At 45.6% G+C, this 22500-nt stretch overlaps 1 protein-coding gene across 2 annotated transcripts in view; it reads left to right on the top strand.

The window, feature by feature from the left end:
* The first annotated feature begins 553 nt into the window (after positions 1–553).
* large1 (LARGE xylosyl- and glucuronyltransferase 1) overlaps positions 554–22500 on the top strand; it is a 202398-nt gene continuing 180451 nt past the window's right edge. For both annotated transcript variants that reach the window (XM_055906053.1, XM_055906052.1), the window contains exon 1: positions 554–1352. The gene's annotated coding sequence lies outside the window, so the exon portion shown is untranslated. The remainder of the gene's footprint in view (positions 1353–22500) is intronic.

Below are 22500 nucleotides of genomic sequence, written 5' to 3'. Positions count from 1 at the left end.
TGGTTAGATGAGGGCTGCAGATAGTGGTTACTGTATAAGGCCTGGGATGTGGCTGTCTGGTTAGATGAGGGCAGGAGATAGTGGTTACTGTATAAGGCCTGGGATGTGGCTGTCTGGTTAGATGAGGGCAGGAGATAGTGGTTACTGTATAAGGCCCGGGATGTGGCTGTCTGGTTAGATGAGTGCAGGAGATAGTGGTTACTGTATAAGGCCTGGGATGTGGCTGTCTGGTTAGATGAGGGCAGGAGATAGTGGTTACTGTATAAGTGTAGACCGATGCATAGTAACACCAATAGTTATATTACTATGGTCTTATAATAGTAACCTAATATATATATATACACACACACACACATCATCTGGCCCCTAATAGCAGCCTGTCAACTGTCTCTGTGGTTAATTACCTGCACTGTGTGTGCGCGCTGTAGCATTCTCTAGTGTTCTGACTCCAATCCAGTGAGTGTTATCCCGGTCCATGTGTTACCGGTAGCGCTCCGGTCAGACGAAGGAGGGGGTCCGGGTTGCGCGCTCGTGGATTGGCCGCGACATGCTTGTCACAACCGGAGGAGGCTGGGAAGAAAAGGAGTGTTGTGTATCGAGGCCGTGTCGGGAAAGTGGAACACAATCACTGCCGCTGGAATGACCGTCCTGGCGGGTCATACATCAGTCGTTTAGTGAGGATATACGCTTACCAGGATATCATGGATGTTGACTTTGATCTCAGAGTTTGAGAAAAGGGGGGGACGTTCCATATCGATTTTTTTCCCTGCTGTCTCGGATGCCGCATTTCTTGTTGCTTTGGTCTGTCGCTGGCAGCTGCCCCTCACAGTAATACAAAACACACACTGCTGCTATTGAAAGAGCGGTGTGTGTGTGTGCTGCGATCCAAAAGACCCCCGAATGGAAGGAATTTGTTGATCGCAGCGGAACGGGTTTAGACTCTTTAAATAAGATAAAATACATTATCGGTTGTTTGAAAAGCAGGGCCCGTGAGTCTTCGGGATGACACTAGTGCTACTTGCCGTTAGCTTGTGTTGCTAACGGAATCAAAGCTGCCTCTGTGAAGTGGATTCACTACCAACACTGAACATTGCCTTGACATACAGAAATCACAAACTCAATCAAACAAGTAGCCTCTTTTGGAGGCTCCCCGTTTTACGCCAGAGAGAAGGTATCGTGTAATGGTGACATTTTATCTTCTACCAAATAGCCTTACATTGAGGAGTGGATTAGTAGGAACACCATATTAGTGGAATCAAGTCTGGTTATTTGGTATTGGGCTACCGGAGACTTCTCAGCCGCCTGCTGTCTCAGGGTAAGAAGACCGACGGTTGGATCTTCATCTGCACCCGGTGAGTTAAATTAGATGGACCCGTTTGATTCACACAATCGCGCGTCTTGGTTACACACTTATTATGACACTTTGGATGAATGAATAGTGAAGATGGCACATTTCATTATTTTTTACAAGACTTTAGTAGGTTTAACTAGTGAGTGGTTTACTTGCATAAGCCAATGAAGTCCTGGTTGAGTGTAGACTATTTTTTTTTTTGGATCCAACATTTTAGAATGAGTGAAAATCAACGCAATTTGTAGTTTTCTGCATTAGCTCGCTCGCTCACTCAACTCTTCACAAGTCTATTGAAATTAAGGTCTGAAAATGGCCCCTTAATCTCCCCCCCCTACATTATTTTAGCCAATGTCAAATATTGAAGTGGTAGACTAGACAACATTTAGGAAGTTACTTTGTCATTTCTCCACCGTTGTCAAACTGGCTAAATAACTTAATATACCGAATCAACCTGATGCATCGAATAGAAGATTCAAAGAACGGAACATATTTTATTTTCATTAGCGGTCTGTCTGTGTGTCCGCGGCGATATGGGAGCTGTTCACCTTCTTGGGTCCTGACGCCTGACACTATATATATATATATATATTTTTTTTTTCATCAATCCGCCCGGTTGACCGAATTACACAGTCACTATGTATTTACAGGAACACAGAAAATAGAGTCCGCTTCACCTTCCTAGTGAAAGAGGGGGTTGGCATCCTCGCTGTAGACTTTCGCCAATCTGAGATGACTAGTGTCTATTATAAGGACTGTTATAATGCGCTCTAACCGGAGCATCAACCTTTGACTGGATGAATTGGGAAGCCGACCGATCTTGCTACTGATAGTCTAGTTTTCCTATTTTATCAGCATAGACACACAAACCCATATTCTGAATTTTGCAAAGAGATAAGGAGTGTTGTATTCATGTGGTCACCTACCAGGTGATCATTCATGGAACGTGTACGTATGAAATGCAGATTCATCCGCTGAGCAAAGTTGTATTTATTAGGTTACTTTCACCTGTTTTTGTTTTTATGGGCTTTCTGGGTATCTATGAGCTAGATGCTATCAGTGATGCCGTGCTGCTCTGTACTCACAGTAGGGACTGCTGAGTGTTGGCACAACAGACACAGTAGATCTGCTTCCTGCTCCATTGATTTCTCTGTTTTTTAAAAGCTGCTCTCCATGAAACATCCAACCAATCACTTTAAATGTGATTGGAGTGGGACGGCCTATCAGATCACGGTGGGACTTGACGGTAGTAAAACCATAAGAGGCTTTAGCGTCTCCGCCGCAGAACGGAGAATGGTGATGTTAAAGGGTGTTTGACCTCTGACTGATGAGAGCCTACTGGGAGAGGAGTCAGGTCCTACACCAGACACTGGCTTTAGTGGGGAGACTGGGAGAGGAGGCAGGTCCTACACCAGACACTGGGAGAGGAGTCAGGTCCTACACCAGACACTGGCTTTAGTGGGGAGACTGGGAGGGGAGTCAGGTCCTACACCAGACACTGGCTTTAGTGGGGAGACTGGGAGGGGAGTCAGGTCCTACACCAGACACTGGCTTTAGTGGGGAGACTGGGAGAGGAGTCAGGTCCTACACCAGACACTGGCTTTAGTGGGGAAACTGGGAGAGGAGTCAGGTCCTACAGCAGACACTGGCTTTAGTGGGGAGACTGGGAGAGGAGGCAGGTCCTACACCAGACACTGGCTTTAGTGGGGAGACTGGGAGAGGAGTCAGGTCCTACACCAGACACTGGCTTTAGTGGGGAGACTGGGAGAGGAGTCAGGTCCTACACCAGACACTGGCTTTAGTGGGGAGACTGGGAGAGGAGTCAGGTCCTACACCAGACACTGGCTTTAGTGGGGAAACTGGGAGAGGAGTCAGGTCCTACACCAGACACTGGCTTTAGTGGGGAGACTGGGAGAGGAGTCAGGTCCTACACCAGACACTGGCTTTAGTGGGGAGACTGGGAGAGGAGGCAGGTCCTACACCAGACACTGGCTTTAGTGGGGAGACTAGGAGAGGAGAGGTCCTACACCAGACACTGGCTTTAGTGGGGAGACTGGGAGAGGAGTCAGGTCCTACACCAGACACTGGCTTTAGTGGGGAGACTGGGAGAGGAGTCAGGTCCTACACCAGACACTGGGAGAGGGGTCAGGTCCTACACCAGACACTGGCTTTAGTGGGGAGACTGGGAGAGGGGTCAGGTCCTACACCAGACACTGGCTTTAGTGGGGAGACTGGGAGAGGAGTCAGGTCCTACACCAGACACTGGGAGAGGGGTCAGGTCCTACACCAGACACTGGCTTTAGTGGGGAGACTGGGAGAGGAGTCAGGTCCTACACCAGACACTGGGAGAGGGGTCAGGTCCTACACCAGACACTGGCTTTAGTGGGGAGACTGGGAGAGGAGTCAGGTCCTACACCAGACACTGGGAGAGGGGTCAGGTCCTACACCAGACACTGGCTTTAGTGGGGAGACTGGGAGAGGGGTCAGGTCCTACACCAGACACTGGCTTTAGTGGGGAGACTGGGAGAGGAGTCAGGTCCTACACCAGACACTGGCTTTAGTGGGGAGACTGGGAGAGGAGGCAGGTCCTACACCAGACACTGGCTTTAGTGGGGAGACTGGGAGAGGAGTCAGGTCCTACACCAGACACTGGCTTTAGTGGAGAGACTGGGAGAGGAGAGGTCCTACACCAGACACTGGCTTTAGTGGGGAGACTGGGGTTCTGAACACTTTCCGAATGCACTGTATGTCTAAACCTTTTGGTGATTAAAAAAATGCCTTTATGTCCCTTATTGCCACTAGTGAGTCATCACAGAAGTTGGCCTCGTGTACTGATTAGATAGCGTGTAAGGACAGTAGCTGTCCATGGTTCTGCAGCCTACTCGAGTAAGTTGCTCTGCTTGGATACAAATCCTCTTCCAGTTTTCTTTTCTCATTAGTGATATAAAAGGTCTGACACACTCTCCCGGTGTTTGTCCAATGTTACATCCACAAAGAGCAGTAGGTTGTAATCTGTAAACACAACCGGACAACTGATGAAAGCTGGCGTGATTCTGGCTGTGGCTGTGAGTTGGCTAGCCAGAGATGACTGTGAAATATAGAGGCGGTATTAGCTTCATTAAATATCTGTGTTTATTCTGTATGTGTGTTTTGCACTTTGTCAGTGTCTCCTGATGGCCTCTGCTGTTTTAAATGAAACGACCTACATTTCCTGATATGAATCTGGTGGCGTCTGTAGTTGGCCGGCAACGGAGACGGGCTATAGGCCAATCGTATTATTCAAACTATCTATAGACCTATCACATAAATTGCATTTGTATAATCTTATGTTTTAAATCAAATCAAATTTTATTGCTCACATACACATGGTTAGCAGATGTTAATGCGAGTGTAGTGAAATGCTTGTGCTTCTAGTTCCGACCGTGCAGTAATATCTAACAACTAATCTTACGATTTCACAACAAATACCTTATACACACAAGTGTAAAGGAATGAATATGTACATAAAAATATATGAATGAGTGATGTTACAGAACGGCATAGGCAAGATGCAGTAGATGGTATAGAGTACAGTATATACATATGAGATGAGTAATGTAGGGTATATAAACATTAATGTTTGAGTCATCAGCATTCAAGGGGCTTAAAGAAATCTGATTGTAGACCCAGGTTAACTACAGTATATATAGCCCTATGTACCCCAGGTTAACTACAGTATATATAACTCTATATACCCCAGGTTAACTACAGTATATATAGCCCTATATACCCTAGGTTAACTACAGTATATATAGCCCTATGTACCCCAGGTTAACTACAGTATATATAGCTCTATATACCCCAGGTTAACTACAGTATATATAGCCCTATATACCCTAGGTTAACTACAGTATATATAGCCCTATATACCCCAGGTTAACTACAGTATATATAGCCCTATATACCCTAGGTTAACTACAGTATATATAGCTCTATATACCCTAGGTTAACTACAGTATATATAGTCCTATATACCCCAGGTTAACTACAGTATATATTGCCCTATATACCCTAGGTTAACTACAGTATATATAGCTCTATATACCCTAGGTTAACTACAGTATATATAGTCCTATATACCCCAGGTTAACTATAATATATAGCCCTATGTACCCCAGGTTAACTACAGTATATAGCTCTATATACCCCAGGTTAACTACAGTATATATAGCCCTATATACCCCAGGTTAACTACAGTATATATAGCCCTATATACCCTAGGTTAACTACAGTATATAGTCCTATATACCCTAGGTTAACTACAGTATATAGTCCTATATACCCTAGGTTAACTACAGTATATATAGTCCTATATACCCCAGGTTAACTATAATATATAGCCCTATGTACCCCAGGTTAACTACAGTATATAGCTCTATATACCCTAGGTTAACTACAGTATATATAGCCCTATATACCCCAGGTTAACTACAGTATATAGCTCTATATACCCTAGGTTAACTACAGTATATATAGCCCTATATACCCCAGGTTAACTATAATATATAGCCCTATGTACCCCAGGTTAACTACAGTATATATAGCCCTATATACCCCAGGTTAACTATAATATATAGCCCTATGTACCCCAGGTTAACTACAGTATATATAGCCCTATATACCCCAGGTTAACTATAATATATAGCCCTATGTACCCCAGGTTAACTACAGTATATATTGCCCTATATACCCCAGGTTAACTACAGTATATATAGCCCTATATACCCCAGGTTAACTACAGTATATAGCTCTATATACCCCAGGTTAACTACAGTATATATAGCTCTATATACCCCAGGTTAATTATAATATATAGCCCTATGTACCCCAGGTTAACTACAGTATATATAGTCCTATATACCCCAGGTTAACTACAGTATATATAGTCCTATATACCCCAGGTTAACTACAGTATATATAGTCCTATATACCCCAGGTTAACTACAGTATATATAGTCCTATATACCCCAGGTTAACTACAGTATATAGCTCTATATACCCCAGGTTAATTATAATATATAGCCCTATGTACCCCAGGTTAACTACAGTATATATAGCCCTATATACCCCAGGTTAACTACAGTATATAGCTCTATATACCCCAGGTTAACTACAGTATATATAGCCCTATGTACCCCAGGTTAACTACAGTATATATAGCCCTATATACCCCAGGTTAACTACAGTATATAGCTCTATATACCCCAGGTTAACTACAGTATATATAGCCCTATGTACCCCAGGTTAACTACAGTATATATAGCCCTATATACCCCAGGTTAACTACAGTATATAGCTCTATATACCCTAGGCTCTGGGGTGAATGAAAGCCATCTGTAACACAACGACCTGGAGAGACAAGAGGTCAAGAATATAAAGATGTTTGGTCTGTTACTCTGTGTTTTCCACTGTTTCCGCAGTGTGTTTAACATTGGCTGCTTCAACATACACATCCTCTACCTGTCTCTGTAGTTCTATCCTGGCTGAACTACCTGTCTACCTGTCTCTGTAGTTCTATCCTGGCTGAACTACCTGTCTATGTAGTTCTCTCCTGATTCCTGGCTGAACTACCTGTCTACCTGTCTCTGTAGTTCTATCCTGGCTGAACTACCTGTCTATGTAGTTCTCTCCTGATTCCTGGCTGAACTACCTGTCTATGTAGTTCTATCCTGATTCCTGGCTGAACTACCGGTCTATGTAGTTCTATCCTGATTCCTGGCTGAACTACCTGTCTCTGTAGTTCTATCTTGATTCCTGGCTGAACTACCTGTCTCTGTAGTTCTATCTTGATTCCTGGCTGAACTACCTGTCTATGTAGTTCTATCCTGGCTGAACTACCTGTCTATGTAGTTCTATCTTGATTCCTGGCTGAACTACCTGTCTACCTGTCTATGTAGTTCTATCCTGATTCCTGGCTGAACTACCGGTCTATGTAGTTCTATCCTGATTCCTGGCTGAACTACCTGTCTCTGTAGTTCTATCTTGATTCCTGGCTGAACTACCTGTCTATGTAGTTCTATCCTGGCTGAACTACCTGTCTATGTAGTTTTATCTTGATTCCTGGCTGAACTACCTGTCTATGTAGTTCTCTCCTGATTCCTGGCTGAACTACCTGTCTATGTAGTTCTCTCCTGATTCCTGGCTGAACTACCTGTCTACCTGTCTATGTAGTTCTCTCCTGATTCCTGGCTGAACTACCTGTCTCTGTAGTTCTCTCCTGATTCCTGGCTGAACTACCTGTCTATGTTGTTCTATCCTGGCTGAACGACCTGTCTACCTGTCTATGTAGTTCTATCCTGGCTGAACTACCTGTCTCTGTAGTTCTCTCCTGATTCCTGGCTGAGCTACCTGTCTACCTGTCTCTCTAGTTCTCTCCTGATTCCTGGCTGAACTACCTGTCTATGTAGTTCTCTCCTGATTCCTGGCTGAACTACCTGTCTATGTAGTTCTCTCCTGATTCCTGGCTGAACTACCTGTCTATGTAGTTCTCTCCTGATTCCTGGCTGAACTACCTGTCTACCTGTCTATGTAGTTCTCTCCTGATTCCTGGCTGAACTACCTGTCTACCTGTCTATGTAGTTCTCTAGGTAATGTAGTAGTTGAACAAGGAGACACTTCTAGACAGGAGGTAATGTAGTAGTTGAACAAGGAGTCACTGTTAGACAGGAGGTAATGTAGTAGTTGAACAAGGAGAGACTGTTAGACAGGAGGTAATGTAGTAGTTGAACAAGGAGACACTGTATAACGCATAATTATAAAATGCATAATTTTAGTTGAAATGAGTTGTGAGGGGAATGTGATGACAAAGCCTTGTATGTATTTAGAATGCTAATTACGAGTGGTGAGCCAGGAAGGAGGAAGAAGGACCTGTGATGCATAGAAAACACACACACGCACGCACGCACGCACGCACGCACACACACACGCACACGCACACGCACACGCACACGCACACGCACACGCACACGCACACGCACACGCACACGCACACGCACACGCACACACACACACACACACACGCGCGGCCTGTGAGGCATAGACAAGCCACCTCTCTGCTCTGCATCTCTACATTAGCAAGCCAAATGTAGAGTAAACAAAATGTGCTCATTTCTGAATTTGGGACGCAGGACCGAAGAGAGAGAAGAGGAGATCTGCATTGCGGTCCGTTAAAGCTGCAGACCTAGATCAGTTAATTAGACAGGAAGTAGCTTGTATTAACATCTCTGACCCTACCTGAACACTGGTCTAGGATCAGATCACCTGGAATGTTAACAGACAGGAAGTAGCTTGTATTAACATCTCTGACCCTACCTGAACACTGGTCTAGGATCAGATCACCTGGAATGTTAACAGACAGGAAGTAGCTTGTATTAACATCTCTGACCCTACCTGAACACTGGTCTAGGATCAGATCACCTGGAATGTTAACAGACAGGAAGTAGCTTGTATTAACATCTCTGACCCTACCTGAACACTGGTCTAGGATCAGATCACCTGGAATGTTAACAGACAGGAAGTAGCTTGTATTAACATCTCTGATCAGATCACCTGGAATGTTAACAGACAGGAAGTAGCTTGTATTAACATCTCTGACCCTACCTGAACACTGGTCTAGGATCAGATCACCTGGAATGTTAACAGACAGGAAGTAGCTTGTATTAACATCTCTGACCCTACCTGAACACTGGTCTGGGATCAGATCATCTGGAATGTTAACAGACAGGAAGTAGCTGTATTAACATCTCTGACCCTACCTGAACACTGATCTGGGATCAGATCACCTGGAATGTTAATTAGACAGGAAGTAGCTTGTATTAACATCTCTGACCCTACCTGAACACTGGTCTGGGATCAGATCACCTGGAATGTTAATTAGACAGGAAGTAGCTGTATTAACATCTCTGACCCTACTCTGACCCCAGGAAGTAGCTGTAGTAATATTATTCGTATCTCCAGAGCCATTTGTAATGCTAGTTATAGCCCAATGTTATCTAGCTAGCTAACATTGCACCTGGTTGGTTAGATACCTGCAGATTCATGAAGAGTAGTAATGTTATGAGCTGGGATTATGTTTCATTGTTTAGCTAGCTAGCTACATGTCTCAAACAAAAGACTCCACTATGCAAGTAACCATTTCAATAGAATCCTCATGATGTCACTGCGACAACTGTGGATAGACGTAGCTGGTATATTCTCACTGGCTATCTACTCTGATTTCAGACCACTCGTCTGAGTGTGCCAGAGCGCAGAATAACTGACACATCTTGGCCATGTTCTGTTATAATCTCCACCCGGCACAGCCAGAAGAGGACTGGCCACCCCTCATAGCCTGGTTCCTCTCTAGGTTTCTTCCTAGGTTTTGGCCTTTCTAGGGAGTTTTTCCTAGCCACCGTGCTTCTACACCTGCATTGCTTGCTGTTTGGGGTTTTAGGCTGGGTTTCTGTACAGCACTTCGAGATATTAGCTGATGTACGAAGGGCTATATAAAATAAACTTGACTTGATTTGAATATGGCCTGTGTCAGTTAAAGTTGGCAAAAAATTAAATTGTTGCCAGCAGCACAGTTGCAGTCTCCGATGCTCTGGATAACATAAAAACAGCTTAACCCGGCTCTGCTAGGGCGGTGTAAAATGGTTCCCTCATTTGTGTCAGGAAGTAGCTAGTAAGCTAGCCAACATTAGCCAGTTAGCTTGGGGTGCTTGACTTCTGTTGTGAAGTCAGAACACTAGGATCAACCCTACTCCTCGGCCAGTGTAAGGGCTGTCTCTCTCCTCATCCTCGGACGAGGAGAGGAGAGAAGGATCATCAGACCAAAATGCAGCTTTCGGGAAATAAGCCATCTTTTTATTTAACACGACGATGGCAACACGAAACAAAACACTTTCAAATATACAAAACAAGAAAACGACGTTGACGAAACCTGAACATAAACTTACATAACTAAACGTAAACTCACGGACAGGAAACAGACGACATCAAAATAAACGAACAGCCAAACAGTCCCGTATGGTACATACATTCGACGACACAGGAGACAATCACCCACAAACAAACAGTGAGAACACCCTACCTAAATATGACTCTTAATTAGAGGAAAACGCAAACCACCTGCCTCTAATTAAGAGCCATACCAGGCAACCAAAACCAACATAGAAACAGATAACATAGACTGCCCACCCAAAACACATGCCCTGACCTAAACACATACAAAAAACAACATAAAACAGGTCAGGACCGTTACAGCCAGAGCGTCCAGTGTGAGGTCTGAATGCTCCGAGAGCGAAACGCTCTGAGTTTACGAACGGACAATATGACAACGCTCTGAGTTTACGAACGGACAATATGACAACGCTCTGAGTTTACGAACGGACAATATGACAACGCTCTGAGTTTACGAACGGACAATATGACAACGCTCTGAGTTTAAACTAACAGACAATATGACAACGCTCTGAATTTACGAACGGACAATATGACAACGGTCTGAGTTTAAACCAACGCCCAGATCGCACTGTGATCTCACTGTAGCTCTCCAGATTGAATGTAGGAACACACCCGTAGTCAAAACCAGCTTTTCATCTTGAAATCTTTAGTTGTTTAGTACACTACTATACTCCCTCTGTTTAGCACATGACTTCACATGTGAATCTTTAAAGAGATGGGTGGAGCTAAGGCTTTAGACAGCGCACTGAGTTTACAGGCGGGGCTATAGTTTACGGGCGGGGCTATAGTTTACGGGCGGGGTTATAGTTTACGGGCGGGGCTATAGTTTACGGGCGGGGTTATAGTTTACGGGCGGGGTTATAGTTTACGGGCGGGGCTATAGTTTACGGGCGGGGTTATAGTTTACGGGCGGGGCTATAGTTTACGGGCGGGGCTATAGTTTACGGGCGGGGCTATAGTTTACGGGCGGGGCTATAGTTTACGGGCGGGGCTATAGTTTACGGGCGGGGCTATAGTTTACGGGCGGGGTTATAGTTTACGGGGTAGTTATAGTTTATGGGCTATAGTTTAAGAGGGTGTAAACAATGCTGAATGGGTGTAAACAAAGAAGAGTTCTCCAGTGGGTGTACCAGAACATTCAAGGCCCATTTTTCAATTTTAAAATAGTGTATGATACCATTTTCTAGCTCTGAGTCTCTACTTTTATCCAAGGTAAAAAAATAAAATAATAATAATTCAAATTTTCATAAGACCGACTCGAGCCGTTCGGTCACAAATACTGTTGGTTTAAGGCTTTTTCAAGGCAAGGCTGGAATCATTTTTATTTTGTTATGGACAATATTTGTCTTAGGATTTGTCTTAGGTCTCATTTATAGATGTTTTTCTGTGGTTGGATCAAGTCAGCTTGATACACCAATTAGCATCCAGTATAACTAATGTCCAATTAGCATCCAGTATAATAACTAATGTCCAATTAGCATCCAGTATAATAACTAATGTCCAATTAGCATCCAGTATAATAACTAATGCCCAAGTAGCATCCAGTATAATAACTAATATCCAATTAGCATCCAGTATAATAACTAATGTCCAATTAGCATCCGGTATAATAACTAATGTCCAATTAGCATCCGGTATAATAACTAATGTCCAATTAGCATCCGGTATAATAACTAATGTCCAATTAGCATCCGGTATAATAACGAATGTCCAATTAGCATCCGGTATAATAACGAATGCCCAATTAGCACCCGGTATAATAACGAATGTCCAATTAGCACCCAGTATAATAACGAATGCCCAATTAGCACCCGGTATAATAACGAATGTCCAATCAGCATCCAGTATAATAACTAATGTCCAATCAGCATCCAGTATAATGACTCATGTCCAATTAGCACCCAGTATAATGACTCATGTCCAATTAGCACCCAGTATAATAACTCATGTCCAATTAGCACCCAGTATAATAACTCATGTCCAAGTAGCATCCAGTATAATAACTAATATCCAATTAGCATCCAGTATAATAACTAATGTCCAATCAGCATCCAGTATAATAACTCATGTCCAATCAGCACCCAGTATAATAACTCATGTCCAATTAGCACCCAGTATAATAACTCATGTCCAATTAGCACCCAGTATAATAACTCATGTCCAATTAGCATCCAGTATAATAACTCATGTCCAAGTAGCATCCGGTATAATAACTAATATCCAATTAGCATCCGGTATAATAACTAATGTCCAATTAGCATCCGGTATAATAACTAATGTCCAATTAGCATCCGGTATAATAACTAATGTCCAATTAGCATCCGGTATAATAACTAATGTCCAATTAGCATCCGGTATAATAACTAATGTCCAATTAGCATCCGGTATAATAACTAATGTCCAATTAGCATCCGGTATAATAACTAATGTCCAATTAGCATCCGGTATAATAACTAATGTCCAATTAGCATCCGGTATAATAACTAATGTCCAATTAGCATCCGGTATAATAACTAATGTCCAATTAGCATCCGGTATAATAACGAATGTCCAATTAGCATCCGGTATAATAACGAATGTCCAATTAGCATCCGGTATAATAACGAATGTCCAATTAGCATCCGGTATAATAACGAATGTCCAATTAGCATCCGGTATAATAACGAATGTCCAATTAGCATCCGGTATAATAACGAATGTCCAATTAGCATCCGGTATAATAACGAATGTCCAATTAGCATCCGGTATAATAACGAATGTCCAATTAGCATCCGGTATAATAACGAATGTCCAATTAGCATCCGGTATAATAACGAATGTCCAATTAGCACCCGGTATAATAACGAATGTCCAATTAGCACCCGGTATAATAACGAATGTCCAATTAGCACCCGGTATAATAACGAATGTCCAATTAGCACCCGGTATAATAACGAATGTCCAATTAGCACCCGGTATAATAACTCATGTCCAATTAGCACCCGGTATAATAACTCATGTCCAATTAGCACCCGGTATAATAACTCATGTCCAATTAGCACCCGGTATAATAACTCATGTCCAATTAGCACCCGGTATAATAACTCATGTCCAATTAGCACCCGGTATAATAACTCATGTCCAATTAGCACCCGGTATAATAACTCATGTCCAATTAGCACCCGGTATAATAACTCATGTCCAATTAGCACCCGGTATAATAACTATTGTCCAATTAGCATCCAGTATAATCGCTAATAACCCTTCTGTATCTGCTTCCTGCCTCTTCTTCACGCTTCATACTTCTAACATTAACAAGGAACTAATACATAATTTGGTTGCTATCTAACTGGTTTGAAATATAATCTGTTATTCATTCGTCCTCACTGATCTGCTCTAATTGAGCCCAAATGCTCATTGCTAATGAAAACTATTTGTTACATAGAAAACTATTTGTTACATAACATACAGAAATGTTACGTCTCCTATGTATCTTTTTGTTCTTCAGTATTTACTATTTCAAAGTGTTGGTTCTGTTGGATGCTTGTGTCTCTACTGGTAGTCAGTCAGCCAGTCAGTCAACCAGCCAGTCAGTCAGCCAGTCAGTCAGTCAGTCCGTCCGTCCGTCAGTCTCCCCGCTGCTGTGATCACATCCCTAGTCCCTTCTCTGGTGTTCGTCAGTCAGTCAGTCAGTCAGTCAGTCAGTCAGTCAGTCAGTCAGTCAGTCAGTCTCCCCACTGATGTGTCCAGGGGGGAGAAATTACATTACAGTGGTCAGAGGCCTGTCTCTCCTCTGTTCCTCTGGGAGATCCAAGTCCGCATTTTCCCCAGTGGAGAGCTCTGTCCCTGACCAGGACATCGTCCTCATTTTCCCCAGTGGAGAGCTCTGTCCCTGACCAGGCCATCGTCCTCATTTTCCCCAGTGGAGAGCTCTGTCCCTGACCAGGACATCGTCCTCATTTTCCCCAGTGGAGAGCTCTGTCCCTGACCAGGACATCGTCCTCATTTTCCCCAGTGGAGAGCTCTGTCCCTGACCAGGACATCGTCCTCGTTTTCCCCAGTGGAGAGCTCTGTCCCTGACCAGGACATCGTCCTCATTTTCCCCAGTGGAGAGCTCTGTCCCCGACCAGGACATCGTCCTCATTTTCCCCAGTGGAGAGCTCTGTCCCCGACCAGGACATCGTCCTCATTTTCCCCAGTGGAGAGCTCTGTCCCCGACCAGGACATCGTCCTCGTTTTCCCCAGTGGAGAGCTCTGTCCCCGACCAGGACATCGTCCTCGTTTTCCCCAGTGGAAAGCTCTGTCCCCGACCAGGACATCGTCCTCATTTTCCCCAGTGGAGAGCTCTGTCCCTGACATCGTCCTCATTTTCCCCAGTGGAGAGCTCTGTCCCTGACCAGGACATCGTCCTCATTTTCCCCAGTGGAAAGCTCTGTCCCTGACCAGGACATCATCCTCATTTTCCCCAGTGGAGAGCTCTGTCTCTGACCAGGACATCGTCCTCATTTTCCCCAGTGGAGATCTCTGTCCCCGACCAGGACATCGTCCTCATTTTCCCCAGTGGAGAGCTCTGTCCCCGACCAGGACATCGTCCTCATTTTCCCCAGTGGAGAGCTCTGTCCCCGACCAGGACATCGTCCTCATTTTCCCAAGTGGAGAGCTCTGTCCCCGACCAGGACATCGTCCTCATTTTCCCCAGTGGAGAGCTCTGTCCCCGACCAGGACATCGTCCTCATTTTCCCCAGTGGAGAGCTCTGTCCCCGACCAGGACATCGTCCTCATTTTCCCCAGTGGAGAGCTCTGTCCCTGACCAGGACATCGTCCTCATTTTCCCCAGTGGAAAGCTCTGTCCCTGACCAGGACATCGTCCGCATTTTCCCCAGTGGAGAGCTCTGTCCCCGACCAGGACATCGTCCGCATTTTCCCCAGTGGAGAGCTCTGTCCCCGACCAGGACATCGTCCTCATTTTCCGCAGTGGAGAGCTCTGTCCCTGACCAGGACATCGTCCTCATTTTCCCCAGTGGAGAGCTCTGTCCCTGACCAGGACATCGTCCTCATTTTCCCCAGTGGAGAGCTCTGTCCCTGACCAGGACATCGTCCTCATTTTTCAGTCTGGCTCATTATCATTTCTACTTCTAATTCTGACACTTTCACAGAATAATATATTGATATATCTGGGTTAATGAATGTTGCGGACAGGGAATGGGATATGTTCTCTACGGCTGCGTAGTGATATCTCTTTATGACGAGGTGTGCTTCGCCCTGATAAAGCAGCATTATAAATCACACTTCTAAGGAAGACATTAACTATAGCTGTGAAAATGAATCTTTCTCCTTCTAGTCGTCCCTATAACATGGCTGTACTTACTGCAGGAGCAATGGAGGCCCTCGTCATTCAGGGCAGGTGGGGCAGATCCTGGTTTGCATATTGACATTAATGAGTATCACATATCAATTTGCAAACAATGTAAAAAGTTAATAAAGCCGTATATAAACATTCTCTTTTTTTTTGTTTTCTTGATTTAAGGCAGCTCCAGAATGCTGGTGTTTCATCCTAGATCAGTGCTTTCTGTGGTGGTGGGGCAGCCAGCGGGAAAGACAGAGCGTAGGGATTGGTCATGTTCTCTAGTTACGCCGTGATTGGCTCAGTGTTCTGTCACTCATGGTGGTCACTACATCACTGCAGAATCTACAGGGAGATCTAGGCAGTTTAAGTCCCCTTGGGTGCTGCCATAGATTAACATTGGAAGCGCCCATCCAAGACGGCTCAAGGTCATTGGCCACAGATAAAATGATGTCAAATCACATTATATCTACCCCCAACTTTGATTGGACGGATCGTGTCAACATCATACTTTTCAAAATCTTACCTAGCAGTCATCATCATGAATCACGTCGACAATCTACTGGCAAATCCTTTTCAATTATAGATTAAACGTATCGGTGCTCATCGGCCATTGGGCATAAACATTACACAACAAGTCGGAATTCGCAAATTCGACAAGGAGTGGTTTGGAAGGAATCCGTAGCTAACTGCAAGCGTTGCAAAGCCATCACAATTTTGCTTCCCTTGCTTAATATTCAGTGGAGAGGGTGTGTGGTCCAAGTCTGGGTTTAAGGGTCTCTTTTCCCCCCAGGCGTAAAATGATAAACATTCATCTGCAAAACCATGGACCAGAAAAGGTTGAATACATTGTCCCTGCTGTCAATCCAGCATGACTTCTGCCACGTTCAAATCAACAGGAAATGAGGAAATGCGGAAATCTGACTTCAGTGAGTTCAAGACAACTGGGAACTCTGGGGGGAAAAAAACAAGCTCCGACTGGGGAAAATACGTTTTGAACGGTCATCCAACTGGGAACTCAGGGGGAGGGGGGGGGGACAAGCTCCGACTGGGGAAAATAAGTTTTGAACGGTCATCCAACTGGGAATTTCAAGTCGGGAACTCTGGCTTTTTTCTAGAGCTTTGACCTGAAGATCACTGACGTCATGATTCGTCCTTGTATTTCTCCAAGCTCCTAGTTGTCTTGAAAGCAGCATAAATCCAGCTCCGACTGGGTAAAATACGTTTTGAACGGTCATCCAACTGGGAATTTCAAGTCGGGAACTCTGGCTTTTTTCTAGAGCTTTGACCTGAAGATCACTGACGTCATGATTCGACCTTGTATTTCTCCAAGCTCCTAGTTGCCTTGAAAGCAGCATAAATCCATAGAATGCCAGACTTTGATGACAAAATTTGCCCACACGAAGGACCTTCCTGTTCAAAGGTCCTTCGTTCCTGTTCCTGTTCAACTGTTCAAGCACAAAGTCCAAAAATGTCTTGTATGCTGCTGCATAAATTATGTAATATGCCAGGGAGATATGTATACTGTAGCTAAGAAAGTAATGCTAAGTGTATGTTGTGTAGTAAGCTGTTAGTAGCCCATGTGCCTCACCCTAATAATTTAGTCCCTTTCCCCCTCATAAGTTAGCCTACTGTTCTGACTTGGTGGTGCACAGGTAGCGTTCTATAGCCTGTTTTAGAGAAATGTCATCATCGAATATTGTAAAAGCTTTCATTGTCTGCTTTATATGCCCCCTTTATTTATCCTATGGTTCTGACTTGGTGTGCAGTGAGAACACTGTAAGAACGGCCCATGTTCTGAATTCCGTTGCTGTACAATTCAAAAAGTGCTGAACAAATAGTTATATTGACTAACGTTACGTCCGTCCTAGCTCGCTCATTAATGTCTTAATGTCTTAAAATGACGGATTGCCACTTATCCGCTCATCATTCCCTTATGTCATAGTTTGTACATCTCAATTGTCAGTAGAAACCACGTTTGTTTACTAAGCAAGTCAGCCATATCAGCTATGTTTTTTAAAAAAGGTAGTAAATGAGGCAGAAGGAACAGTTTGGTTGCCAGACAAGGCTCCGCTGATAGCCAGGTGAAGCGGTGGTAAGGATTAACAACATGGTGGTGAAAAGAAAGCTCTGCTGTTGAGACAGCTTTATGTAGGGCCCTAACAATTTGTGGACACCGTTTGTCACCGTTATAGTGCAGTTAATGTATTGTTTAGTGTTTGTGGCTTTGCAGGCATGTATCTAAAAAATAATGTTGACTTTGCTCCACCAAGATTAACATCCTGAAATCCCCACTGTACTGGAGAGATACTACTTAAGACGTTATTTGTGGGTATCTGTATTTCACTTTACTATTTATATTTTTACTTTTACTTCACTACATTCCTAAAGAAAATACTGTACTTTTTACTCCATACATTTTCCCTGGCATTTTTTTTTATAGGAAAATGGTCCCCAATTCACACACTTATCAAGAGAACATCCCTACAGCCTTTTGATCAGGCGGACTCACTTCAACACATGCTGAGTTTGTCATTTATGTCTGAGTGTGTCGGAGTGCGCCCCTGGCTATCTGTCAACAACAACAAACTGAACTGTCTGGTTTGCTTCATATCAGGAATTTGTATCAGCAGAGCACAAAGCAGAGCTTCATATCAGCAGAGCACAAAGCAGAGCACAAAGCAGAGCAGAAAGCAGAGCACATAGCAGAGCAGAAAGCAGAGCACATAGCAGAGCAGAAAGCAGAGCACAAAGCAGAGCAGAAAGCAGAGCACATAGCAGAGCAGAAAGCAGAGCACAAAGCAGAGCACATAGCAGAGCAGAAAGCAGAGCACATAGGAGAGCACAAAGCAGAGCACATAGGAGAGCACAGAGTAGAGCACAGAGCAGAGCACAGAGCAGAGCACAAAGCAGAGCACAAAGCAGAGCACATATCAGAGCACAAGCAGAGCACAAAGCAGAGCACAGAGCAGAGCACAGAGCAGAGCACAGAGCAGAGCACAGAGCAGAGCACATAGCAGAGCACATAGCAGATCAGAAAGCAGAGCACATAGCAGAGCACATATCAGAGCAGAAAGCAGAGCACATATCAGAGCAGAAAGCAGAGCACATATCAGAGCAGAAAGCAGAGCACATATCAGAGCACAAAGCAGAGCACATAGCAGAGCACATATCAGAGCACAAAGCAGAGCACATAGCAGAGCACAAAGCAGAGCACATAGCAGAGCACATAGCAGAGCAGAAAGCAGATCACATATCAGAGCAGAAAGCAGATCACATAGCAGAGCAGAAAGCAGAGCACAAAGCAGAGCACAAAGCAGATCACATAGCAGAGCACATAGCAGAGCAGAAAGCAGAGCACATAGCAGAGCAGAAAGCAGAGCACATATCAGAGCACAAAGCAGAGCACATAGCAGAGCAGAAAGCAGAGCACAAAGCAGAGCACAAAGCAGAGCACAAAGCAGAGCACAAAGCAGAGCACAAAGCAGAGCACAAAGCAGAGCAGAAAGCAGAGCACATAGCAGAGCAGAAAGCAGATCACATATCAGAGCAGAAAGCAGAGCACATAGCAGAGCAGAAAGCAGAGCACAAAGCAGAGCAAATAGCAGAGCACACACTTTTCCCCCCATCCCTAGGGCCTGATTGATGACACACTTTTCCCCCATCCCTAGGGTCTGATTGGGACACACTTTTCCCCCCATCCCTAGGGTCTGATTGGAACACACTTTCCCCCCCATCCCTAGGGTCTGATTGGAACACACTTTTCCCCCCATCCCTAGGGTCTGATTGGAACACACTTTTCCCCCCATCCCTAGGGCCTGATTGGTGACACACTTTCCCCCCCATCCCTAGGGTCTGATTGGAACACACTTTTCCCCCATCCCTAGGGTCCGATTGGTGTCACACTTTTCCCCCCATCCCTAGGGTCCGATTGGTGTCACACTTTTCCCCCCATCCCTAGGGCCTGATTGGTGACACACTTTTCCCCCCATCCCTAGGGCCTGATTGGTGACACACTTTTCCCCCCATCCCTAGGGTCTGATTGGAACACACTTTTCCCCCCATCCCTAGGGCCTGATTGGTGACACACTTTTCCCCCCATCCCTAGGGTCTGATTGGAACACACTTTTCCCCCCATCCCTAGGGTCTGATTGGAACACACTTTCCCCCCATCCCTAGGGTCTGATTGGAACACACTTTTCCCCCCATCCCTAGGGTCCGATTGGTGTCACACTTTTCCCCCAATCCCTAATGTCTGATTGGAACACACTTTCCCCCCATCCCTAGGGTCTGATTGGAACACACTTTTCCCCCCATCCCTAGGGACTGATTGGAACACACTTTTCCCCCCATCCCTAGGGCCTGATTGGAACACACTTTTCCCCCCATCCCTAGGGTCTGATTGGAACACACTTTTCCCCCCATCCCTAGGGTCTGATTAGAACACACTTTTCCCCCCATCCCTAGGGCCTGATTGGAACACACTTTTCCCCCCATCCCTAGGGTCTGATTGGAACACACTTTTCCCCCCATCCCTAGGGTCTGATTGGAACACACTTTCCCCCCATCCCTAGGGTCTGATTGGAACACACTTTTCCCCCCATCCCTAGGGACTGATTGGAACACACTTTTCCCCCCATCCCTAGGGCCTGATTGGAACACACTTTTCCCCCCATCCCTAGGGTCTGATTGGAACACACTTTTCCCCCCATCCCTAGGGTCTGATTAGAACACACTTTTCCCCCCATCCCTAGGGCCTGATTGGAACACACTTTTCCCCCCATCCCTAGGGTCTGATTAGAACACACTTTTCCCCCCATCCCTAGGGCCTGATTGGAACACACTTTTCCCCCCATCCCTAGGGTCTGATTGGAACACACTTTTCCCCCCATCCCTAGGGTCTGATTGGAACACACTTTTCCCCCCATCCCTAGGGTCTGATTGGTGACACACTTTTCCCCCCATCCCTAGGGTCTGATTGGAACACACTTTTCCCCCCATCCCTAGGGTCTGATTGGAACACACTTTTCCCCCCATCCCTAGGGTCTGATTGGAACACACTTTTCCCCCCATCCCTAGGGTCTGATTGGAACACACTTTTCCCCCCATCCCTAGGGTCTGATTGGAACACACTTTCCCCCCCATCCCTAGGGTCTGATTGGAACACACTTTTCCCCCCATCCCTAGGGTCTGATTGGAACACACTTTTCCCCCCCATCCCTAGGGTCTGATTGGAACACACTTTTCCCCCCCATCCCTAGGGTCTGATTGGAACACACTTTTCCCCCCATCCCTAGGGCCTGATTGGAACACACTTTTCCCCCCATCCCTAGGGTCTGATTGGAACACACTTTCCCCCCATCCCTAGGGTCTGATTGGAACACACTTTTCCCCCCATCCCTAGGGTCTGATTGGAACACACTTTTCCCCCCATCCCTAGGGTCTGATTGGAACACACTTTTCCCCCCATCCCTAGGGTCTGATTGGAACACACTTTTTCCCCCCATCCCTAGGGTCTGATTGGAACACACTTTTCCCCCCATCCCTAGGGTCTGATTGGAACACACTTTCCCCCCATCCCTAGGGTCTGATGGAACACACTTTTCCCCCATCCCTAGGGCCTGATTGGAACACACTTTTCCCCCCATCCCTAGGGTCTGATTGGAACACACTTTCCCCCCCATCCCTAGGGTCTGATTGGAACACACTTTTCCCCCCATCCCTAGGGCCTGATTGGTGACACACTTTTCCCCCCATCCCTAGGGTCTGATTGGAACACACTTTCCCCCCATCCCTAGGGTCTGATTGGAACACACTTTTCCCCCCATCCCTAGGGACTGATTGGAACACACTTTTCCCCCCATCCCTAGGGCCTGATTGGAACACACTTTTCCCCCCATCCCTAGGGTCTGATTGGAACACACTTTTCCCCCCATCCCTAGGGTCTGATTAGAACACACTTTTCCCCCCATCCCTAGGGCCTGATTGGAACACACTTTTCCCCCCATCCCTAGGGTCTGATTAGAACACACTTTTCCCCCCATCCCTAGGGCCTGATTGGAACACACTTTTCCCCCCATCCCTAGGGTCTGATTGGAACACACTTTTCCCCCCATCCCTAGGGTCTGATTGGAACACACTTTTCCCCCCATCCCTAGGGTCTGATTGGTGACACACTTTTCCCCCCATCCCTAGGGTCTGATTGGAACACACTTTTCCCCCCATCCCTAGGGTCTGATTGGAACACACTTTTCCCCCCATCCCTAGGGTCTGATTGGAACACACTTTTCCCCCCATCCCTAGGGTCTGATTGGAACACACTTTTCCCCCCATCCCTAGGGTCTGATTGGAACACACTTTCCCCCCCATCCCTAGGGTCTGATTGGAACACACTTTTCCCCCCATCCCTAGGGTCTGATTGGAACACACTTTTCCCCCCCATCCCTAGGGTCTGATTGGAACACACTTTTCCCCCCCATCCCTAGGGTCTGATTGGAACACACTTTTCCCCCCATCCCTAGGGTCTGATTGGAACACACTTTCCCCCCATCCCTAGGGCCTGATTGGAACACACTTTTCCCCCCATCCCTAGGGTCTGATTAGAACACACTTTTCCCCCCATCCCTAGGGTGTGATTAGAACACACTTTTTCCCCCCATCCCTAGGGTCTGATTGGAACACACTTTCCCCCCATCCCTAGGGCCTGATTAGAACACACTTTTCCCCCCATCCCTAGGGTCTGATTGGAACACACTTTCCCCCCATCCCTAGGGCCTGATTAGAACACACTTTTCCCCCCATCCCTAGGGTCTGATTGGAACACACTTTTCCCCCCATCCCTAGGGTC

Source organism: Salvelinus fontinalis, chromosome 39 (genome assembly GCF_029448725.1).
Source record: "Salvelinus fontinalis isolate EN_2023a chromosome 39, ASM2944872v1, whole genome shotgun sequence".
Taxonomy (NCBI): Eukaryota; Metazoa; Chordata; class Actinopteri; order Salmoniformes; family Salmonidae; genus Salvelinus; species Salvelinus fontinalis.
Note: the sequence above shows the minus strand (reverse complement) of the source record. Positions and strands in the feature narration are given on the sequence as shown.